The sequence below is a fragment of the Chenopodium quinoa genome, unplaced genomic scaffold (assembly GCF_001683475.1).
Source record: "Chenopodium quinoa cultivar QQ74 unplaced genomic scaffold, ASM168347v1, whole genome shotgun sequence".
NCBI classification, from domain to species: Eukaryota; Viridiplantae; Streptophyta; class Magnoliopsida; order Caryophyllales; family Amaranthaceae; genus Chenopodium; species Chenopodium quinoa.
In genome coordinates this window covers 8,239,750-8,250,120 of record NW_018744367.1, presented here as the reverse complement: position 1 = coordinate 8,250,120, position 10,371 = coordinate 8,239,750, and positions in this window count along the sequence as shown.

Sequence of the window (10,371 nt, the reverse complement as noted above, 5' to 3'; positions counted from 1 at the left end):
GTCATAAAGACCAGCCCATGCAGATAAGTTCTTCTCGTGTTGTAGTTTTTGTTTGCAAAATATTTGCGGTTGTGGCATATAATCTACAACGAACTTATTTCTCATCCAATTTGACATCGGCATGTCACGTAACTTCCTTCTACACTGGACGATCCTTGCAGATCCGATGCTATTGATAGTGTTCTCCAAAAGCTTAACACCTTTTTCTTCTTCTCCGGTGTGTATATATATATATCTATGAGGCTTACTATATATGCTGCCTCTGTATTTTGCAATGCAGTTGCTCTTTCCAACCTCTTAAATCCAAGGGAGGTGAATTTGTTGAAAGACCCTTTTTTCTTCGGCTATCCTTCGCACGGTCCTGCAACTTTTATCATGTCATATGCCAGAAATTACATTATTAAAATCTTTGTGTATATGGGGATGAGAAACAGAGTACAAATTATAAGTAAAATGAAATCCTACCTTAATTTGCATCGAAATAAATCTGCAAGAGATGACTTAGCAATGCAACATAGAATGGTCGCTAACACTTTCGACGGAAGGATGTCAACCATGGAAGTTGAAATTTTTCGCCTTTTCGCTACTACATCCATGTTTTTTTTATTTTTTTTTTATTTTTTTTTGCGTTTTTATGGAATCTGCCCTCTGTTTTTTGGAAAGAAAGTGAGTTATTTTTAAATCTTTGTTTATCTTTGAAAATGTTTGAGATAAGTAACTTAGTCAGTGAAATACCTTATATATAGACTGTAAAATGACGGTTCACATTCTGCAAGGGAGTGGATATAGTGGGTTGGAGATGTAATGATGGTGGTTAATCAATGTTAAGCGCAAATGATGATTTACTAGGGGATATAAATAAATCCGGCACGCATAATATGGGGAACTGCCATTTCCCTGACCTTTCACTTCAATTTGTCGTTTCAACGCATGCATATAATAAATAATGGTACATGTCTTAAGCAATAAGTGTACCACTAAAATATTTTTGTGCTTAATACAAGACAACTTTGTGTGATTTTATGTTTGTACTTGTAAGTGAAGTATACGTTATACTGATTACAATTTTAGGTATGGGATAATAAAAATTGAATAATGTGCTAATCTAGGATGCACTGACACTTCTTCCAACAGCTGTGTCCGTGTCCGACACCGACACTCGTTCAACACACGACGGACGCACATAAAAAATGCATCCGGTTTTGTAATATATTTAGACACTTTGAGGCAAAACGTATCCTACTATGATACGATCCGGTTTGCATTTTGATATGTCACCTCATCTTTTTAACTTTTTTTATTAGAAAGTTAAGGTAAAGTATGAGAGAAAAAGGTAAGAGTTATAATATGAGGGGCCTTCAAAACACATTTCATAGCACATTATTGTATGTGAATTAGGAGAATATTATTTAGATATGGTAAATGACATGTTTTAAGGTTAATTATTTAGTGTTTTGTTGAATAGGTTATCAAAATCTCATTTTTTGATACATTATTTTTCTTGTTATTTGCCGTACCCGTGTCTTATTTTAGGATTGCCGTTTTACCGTGTCCGTGTCCGTGTCCGTGTCCGTATCGGTGCAACCTAGGTGCTAATTCGAACATCTAAACTTCAGTGTAGTACATAAAGTAGGCTTCAAGCTCCAAATGCAATACATCTAAGACAATTAGGGTACTATTGTAGTCCGGATGGTACAAATGACCTTCTAAAAAGGACCACTGAAAAGGAAAAGGCATGTTTCTTGTGCAGGGTGGTACAAAACCTTTGTAGGAGGACATTTTATACTCACATTTTTTGGTATCACTAATATCCTTCGTAGTGGGTTTCACATGTATCTTTGGTACAAATAACTATATATATATATGTAATAGAGTTGATCGTCGTAACCAATTTATAATATCTTAGAGCTTTGTTAGTCACAACCTTTGGGAAATATACGGTCATAGTAGGACATCATAACACATTTTTTAATCACGATTCACGTTTTCACTAATAGTTTGTTAATAAGAACTTCATGTGGGAGTGCTAGAGTTTACCTCAATAACTTATTCGTAACCTTTTAACGAAGTGGTAATGACAACCCCTATATGTACCTTAAGTTCGTAATCACAACCTTCGGAATACTTACCTCAGCAACGAATTCAGTTACTTTACATACAATGTATATGTCCATCTGCTGTAATTCCTTGTTTAAGTCATTTAGCTGTTGATTGGGTCGGTCATGTCCTTACTCGTTATCAACTGTTAAATGATTTAGGATACGTAGGGTTTTAAGGTCAGTGTAGACATTTTCATCTAATCGAGGGTACCACTCAGACAATTAGTGTACCAGTGTAGTTACAGTGGTACCACTTAGATTATAAAAAGAACCACTACAAAGAAAAATGCATGTTTCTTGTGCAGGGTGGTATAAAACCTTCACAGGAGGACATTTTGTACTCACATTTATTGGTGTCACTAATATCCTTCGTTGTGGGTTTCTTATGTATCTTTGGTATAAATAACTATGTAATAGAGTTGACCGCCGTAACCAATTCATAATCTTTTAGAGATTTGTTAGTCACAACCTTTGGGAAATTCACGGTCATAGTAGGACATCGTAGCACAATTTTTAATCACGATTCATGTCCTTACTCGTCATCAACTGTTAAATGATTTAGGATACGTAGGGTTTCAAGGTTAGAGTAGGCGTTAATCTAATTGAGGGTACCACTTAGACAATTAGGGTACCACTATAATCAGGGTGGGACAAATGAACTCATAAAAAGAACCGCTGAAAAGGAAAAGCACCTATGATGGCTCTAACCTCTGGGAAATGAGTTACTTTTAACTCTTTGTTAATCTGTGAAAATGTTTGAGATACGTAACTTACTCAATGAATTGCCTTATGTATGGAGGAGTGTAAAATGACGGTTCAAATTCTGGATGAGTGGATGTAGTGGGGGAGATGTAATGATGACGGTTAATCAAGACCCCAAGACGATTTATCTATCTTCTGCAAAAATGATGATTTACTAGGGGAGATTAAAGAAATTAGGCACGCTAAGTCTGGGGAACTGCAATTTCTGTCACCCGTCATTTCAATATGTCATTTAAACGCATGTAAATAATAATTAATGGTACAAGTCACAAACAATAAGTGTACCACTGGAATATGTGTGATTTTATGTTTGTAGTTGTAAGTCAAGTATACTTTCTACTAATTACAATTTTTTGTATGGGATAATAATAATTGAATAATGTGCTAATTCAAACAACTTAACTTCAGTATAATACATTAAGTAAGTTTCAAGTTCCAAATGCAATACATCTACTTGTTATCGATTTTTAAAATGCAATCTTTGGTTTCACTAATTTTATTTTAATAAGACCTACATGTATGAATACTACATGTTACCACAGTAAATAGTTCGTAATCTTTTAATGATTTCGTAAGCACAACCCTTACATGAATCTGAAATTGGTAATCCCAACCTTTGGGATATTTACGTCATTAACGAATTTAGTTGTTTGAGTTATTCAGTTGTTGCTTGGTTCGTTCATGGCCTTACTTGTTATCGAATGCTAAATGATTTAACCAATTACACCCTGTAATGAACAATGTTTTTTATGTAGTCCTCCTTAAGAAATTGGACTTACCACTTAGTTCGTTCACCTAATGACAACGAAATTTGTAAAGGCCTTAGTACAGTGGTACCTTTTCACGTGTTGGTTGTATCATTGTGCACAGAGTAGTACATTTTATGAACCACAGGGTACCATATATAAAATGGGGTCCATGGTGGAAAACTGGAGCCTAAACAAAGGAAATTTTCCGCTCTTTGTGGTTTTACTCCACTGTATATGCTTAAGTTTGGAGTGAAAACGGTCATTTGTCCAAAAACGTGACCCTCCTTCTCAAACACTTTCTTCACAAATTACTTACAATGTCAACCATGTCCTCTACATCGACAAGAAGTCGAACAATTTGCCGGCCGTTTGCATATGCGGACATCTCATGGATATCAGCCAAAATTTGCAACTGCTTGGGAGATGACGCAACCCTCGTGGAATTTCGGATCTCAATGTCGAAGAAGAATCTGAAGCGGCCGTACTACAAATGTCGCCACTACAGGTACTAGGAGTGGGTTGTTCAGTCGGAACTCATGAAGGATGGTCCACCAACCAAGATTGGCGGCGTTGTTCGACGAGTAGAGGTGTTAGAGCACCAACACATAAAGATCGTAAAATTTGGGCTAACTATTTTTGTAATTGCCGTTTTCGTTTATTTTAAATTGTAATTGTCGTTTTCGTTCAACTGTGGTTAGTAATAGCATAGTTCATTAATAGTTATCAAAACATCGTTTGCGCTTTTGTATGATAAAATTCCATATGCAGATCTATGTAGTTTAACTAGTTCAATTTCATGTAAAAACAACACATTTGCACTGGTACTAAACACAAAATTCTGTCAACCACTACAAAGTTATAGCCAACTAATAACAGGATTTAGTGCTATGAATGTACCACCTAATACAGTAGTGGTACATTAGACGATGAGTCCTGCAAAGAACACCTAAGTAGTTTTTGATGACAAGAAACATAACCGAGTACCATTAAACAGGCCAGTGGTACATAAAACATAGTAAGACGTACCGTGGTAACGAGAATGGTACAGAATGATACCATTTAACTGGTCAGTGGTACATAATACATACTAAGACTAATAAAGGTAATGTGTACATGCAACTAACATTGAAAATGAAACACAACAGTACGTAACTAGTCGAACACAAAATCATGGTTCCCTTCCCATGAATCCCCATATGGGTCACCATAATCAGGCTCATAACCGTCCCACAAGTCACCGGAATTAGGATTGGACTTGTTCTCGAACCTATCCTTCGCCTCGGTCAAACGACGCATATACCAAGATGGGTAGTTGTTGTACTGAAATGGCTCCCTGGTGATAAGATCTAAGTGTTGCATCTCATCGTCCCCGTTTTTAGCCAACATCTTGCTTCTAAAATACGTGCATTTTTCTTCGCTTGTATGGATCATGTCAAAAGGATCCTCTAGAGAGAAATTCAGCCACTCTACCGTCATGTGAATCAAATCTTTGTCGTATTCTATCGACGTGAAATCGTGACCAAGTAGTAGAAGACCAAATTTATCACCTTCCTCAAAGTGGTTATTGAGCATGTACTCGACATTTTGATGCCAATCACACATAGGGAGGAAAAGCTCCCAAAATTTTATCAAGTGTCTGCAATAGTATGGATATCGCATCCAGTAGATCATGTTTTCCAGGAACTCACGGAGATTCACACTTACAGCAATCTTGTAAGCATCAACAATGTAGTGCATGAAACAGAATGCTTCCATCCGAAAGTACTCGGGACCTCCTACTTTAGAAGGAGTTAGGAAAGGGTACTCCAGATGGAAATCTATCCCAGTGATGGGATTTTCAAGCCCTCCATGAGCAATTGTGGCTAACTGGTGGGCGAACATCATCTCTTTACCTCTTTTAAGGAGGTAAAAGTCTCGAACAACACCATTTGCGTCGTGATACCCATTTTTTTTTATGAATTATAACCGCTTCATAAGGCGGCTTGGGCTCTTATCACCGACCACTCCCTTATCAGCCACCGTTCTCTTATTCTTTTGGCTAACCTTTTTTTTTGGAAATTTCTATTACTCCAAGGAAATGAAACCAGCCATGAACTAATACTTGCCCCCCTTCTCATACTCGCAACTATGAGCATGCGTTAAGTTCACTCCCAACTACTTTGTGTTAGTTCCGTTACTTCCAGTGGTACAAAAAGTGTACCATTACGTTAAGTGTTCCTGTATGTTTGTGACTATAAATTGTTCCACTGGAATGAATGTGTGTTTCTTTTGAAACGACATCTTTGTGCCATAGTACTGGACCTAGGCCATGTAGACTGCAACAGGGTGAACATTCAACATTCACCACCGAAACTGAAGGAAAAAATTAAAACAATACATACAATGGTACATGTAATTGAACCGAATACAAAGTCAAATGTACCACCAGTGACTATCTTGTACCATTAGCCAGACTTTGTGCTTCTTTTGATAAGACAACTCCTTAGGGAACTCCTTCTAGGGAACTGCCATTTTTGTCACCCATCATTTCAATATGTCAGACCATAATGGTACATTTCGTGAACGATAAGTGTACCACTGCCAGCTGTTTAGACTTATTTTAAGACAATTTTGTGTGATTTTATGTTTGTCCTTGTAAGTTAAGTATACTTTAGAGCATCAATAGTGAGAAGCATCTTAAATGGGGTTCTTATTCTTTATCCTGTTCTCCTATGCCACATCATCCCCAACTCCTACTCAATGATCGGGATGATGAAATACTACTCAATGCTCTGTGTATTTGTTTAATTAGTATTGTTGTTTTATTTGCCTTTCCCCAACACTATTTTTCTGTATGCCTAATTAAGACTATGTTTGATTATGCCTTCACTATGTTCGATTATGCCTTGATTGTTTAATGCATGTATTAACTCTGAAGTTATTACGAATAGGGGAAACCTTGAATATTCCACTTAACTGTGGTAGTGGTACATTTAATTCTCCGAAAATGCACCACTGAAATCACGTTGGTATATTTAATCATAGTGGTCGTACCTATGCTGTGTACATACTATGTACCTATGCTGTGTACATGAATAATGACCCTTTCCTATGCATTGTGTGTACATACTACGTCCCTATGCTATGTACATGAAGTCAATATGCACAACTGCAATCAAAGTGGTACGTTTGGTACTTTTAATTGTACCACTAGAAAACTAGTGCTGGGAGAATACTGACCCTTTCATAAGGGGCAACCAGTCCAAAACTTGTCATCTCAATGAAGGGTGAACTGTAAACAGTGGTTGGATTACGTTCCATGTTTTGTTTGTGTTCCTTAGCATTATTCTATGAATTATGGATTGTAATGTTCAATTTCGTTGCTGTTATTTTACTTAATTACACTTCTATCCTAATTCATGAATACATTGACAGATCAATGGTACAAACAACACCATTTTAATGTACCATTGCAAACACAAATGGCACTTGTACTATACCATTACGAACTAAATTGTAAGAATATCATTTACATTCCACCAGTGGCACTTGTAATGTACCTATGGCACTGTACATTGAGTTTAAATTACACTGTTCATGTAGATTGCAAAAAGTAATTAAGGTACAGTTGCTGCACAATCTGCAAAATGGGATGCAACAAAACACCTAATGCATATATCACATCAATCACTTAGCCATGAGTGGACATACCACCTCCACAGCCAAAGAAACCTCTAATACTTACTCATGAGTGGACAGACCACCTCACACCATCGCCTAGGCCACTAACATAACATATCACAGTTTTCGCATTGTTTTCCTAGAACCTGGAATCAAATCCCCCAGACCATCTTTCAATTCGTTCATTTCACACTACATGTCGTCCAAGAACAAATTTGCCCGAGCATTAGGAATCTTCTCTTATAAATGTATGAACAAACACTGTAGCCAACCACTTCAAAGATCTTAACACAAAACAAAATTATATACACCACTTACCACACTAAACCTCGTGGTGAATCTTCTGGCAAAGAACTTAACACACGCCAACATAAGAACACCACAGTATGAGCTGCACATTGGAGGACGACAATCAACATAAAAGTTAAACATATGTTCTTTTGACCTTAAAGCTAGGCTAAAAGTTATTAGCACAGTAAGCAAATAAGGAAACAAGTGGTTACTTATCCTTTGGCTCTAAGATCTCAACAGTGCATCTCGTCCAAGAATGTAGTTGACCAGTCTTTAATGCTGGGTCACAGAGTCAAAAAAGGACGTCGATACCACTAATCTGTAGTTTGACAAACACATTAAACATAACCAAATGGGTCTTAGTAAATATCATGTTTGTTTAGAATGAAAGGCATTAGTATTAGTACTAGAAGATCAAACTCTTTGGCATGTGTGGTGAACGGGTCAGAGTACATAGAATCTATCATCCACAACTGTCGAGCCTTCATGTCTAATGCTAAGTACCACCAGTGCGACTCGTCAAGGGAATCCTTAGGAACTTCGAGCACTAGGACAAAGACCTGATAAAATAACAATGTCAATGCCATAAGCACAATTTAGAGTTTATACATGAAACACATTTAAACCTTGAGTATTGAACTATGAGAGTAAGTAGCTGACCACTCGAATCTGCGACAGCTTAAAGCTTTGGAGAAATTTGGTATACTTGTTACAAATATGTTCTTCTTTTCCTTAGTTCAACAACAGTCGATTCTACGATCCAAACAAAAAAAACAACAACCATGATCATCATTTGTGCACGTAAATATGACACCCTAAAGTTGAAATGAACCATGAACCACTTACCAAAAAGCTTAGGTCAAGCAAAATACGCTTGCTTCTGTTCCAGAAGTCTTTGGTGGCCTATTGATTGGTGTATAGCACACTAGCCATTCTAACATAATCACTAGAAACACGCGATTTATGGTGCACCACTTCAAAGCAATCCCTCTAGTTGGCTTCCATGTGGTCACTCTTTATCAGCACAATACCAGGGCTATGAAGTGAAGCAACAACATAACACCAAGTATACACATAAACATATTAGAATTTACAATTAAAACCAAAAATTTACAAAAGGCATGCACAAAAAAGACTTTTCACTCAATTACACGTTTCTGAATTACCTAAGTGGATCCTTTAGGTCCTTCTAGCGCTTTACAAACTGCAGCAGACATGCCTCGACCGTTGTATGGCATCGGGTGTTTGACACATTGGTGAACATGGCTGACAAGGCTGCCTCTGTAGGTTTCACCACTCTTTTACCTGTAGTTCCGCCCCCCTTCCAAGTAGACTCATCTTCTACATCACATGAAGATGAATTTGCCAAACTGCACTGAGCATCAACCAACACATTAGTTCCCCTCGTCCCAACCAAGCCCACAACTATTTTAGTTCGAGTCTCCATGTTCTCATCTTCCACTTTAGAATCAGAACAACAGCCATGGAACTCTGAGACAACACCTTCATCAACCCCATCCACCTTGGATTCATCCCCAACCACCTTGACCTCACCCCCAGCCTCTGCAAACAGTGGATCAACCGAAATCTTTTGAACCACATGGTCCAGGTCATTTTCACCTGAAACTGTATCAGTAGAAGGATCTTCCCCACTAAGTCCTTTTCCACCTTCTTTCAGTTGTTCCTTCTCCAACTAACAACTGCCCAAAGCCTGATCTTCATGCACAACAACTTCCTTCTCCATTGGCTTACCTCTCTCCATTGGCTTCCCCCTAATCACTCTCTGGGCATTAGCTACGTCAACACACTGTGACATCAACTAATGCATTGATTTCATAACGTCACCTAATTTCAAGTCTATCACAGACATCAACTTTGGAGTAATTCTATCCAACACCTTCAGGAAAACATAAATACAAACTATTAACAGCTGGCATAGGACATGTCACTTATTTTATAAAATACAAAGCTACATCTATCTAAAACTATCATTGACTTGCATTATACCTGCCGCGTCATATTTTCCACGTCTACCTCCTGCGTAGTATGTTGCATGACAACTCTCTCCACCCTTTGCTTTGGAACCTCCTGAGGAGTCAACGGATGCTCCTCCCTATATTATATATCCAGAGACTGCAACAGAATCAAACACGACAGCTTCAGCAATATTCACATCAAATGAAAGTCAAACTAATACTAACCGGCAATTTTCCGAAATCCCCAGATTCTTTTTTATCATCGCCAACCGCCTCATTGATCTTTTCTTCGGACCATGCCTCGAGTCTCGGTCTCACACCCCACCTCATAGGGACGCGACTTAGGTGATCTAGATAAAAAATCTACAAAAAATGGACAAGATGGATGATTTAGTTCAACTAACCATTACAAACGATAAGACTACAAAATTTAATAAAATTACTCAAAAAGCTTTTGGTGTACAGTGGCAAATACCCAATTTTACTCACCAACAAAAAAAGGATACAACCCCCAGAACCTGCAACATATCCATCACGAGCAAATTTCTTTTGGAAACTCCTGGCTGCTACAATCATCTAGTTAAATATATAAGTGCACCAATTATACTCATCAGCTTCATCGTAAACCAATAACAATTGAACAAGCTTCACCCCAAGATAGCTTGTATTTGTCGTAGCACACAATAAGTATCCCAGAGCTGCTATGAGAAAGGCTATCTTGAAATCATCCTTCTCGTCATCCGACAGCGGCAACACATTACCTTCCTCATCCTTTCAAATCAGTGCCCCCAAAGCAGCTACTAATGAAATGCTATCATTTTCCCCAAACTTTTC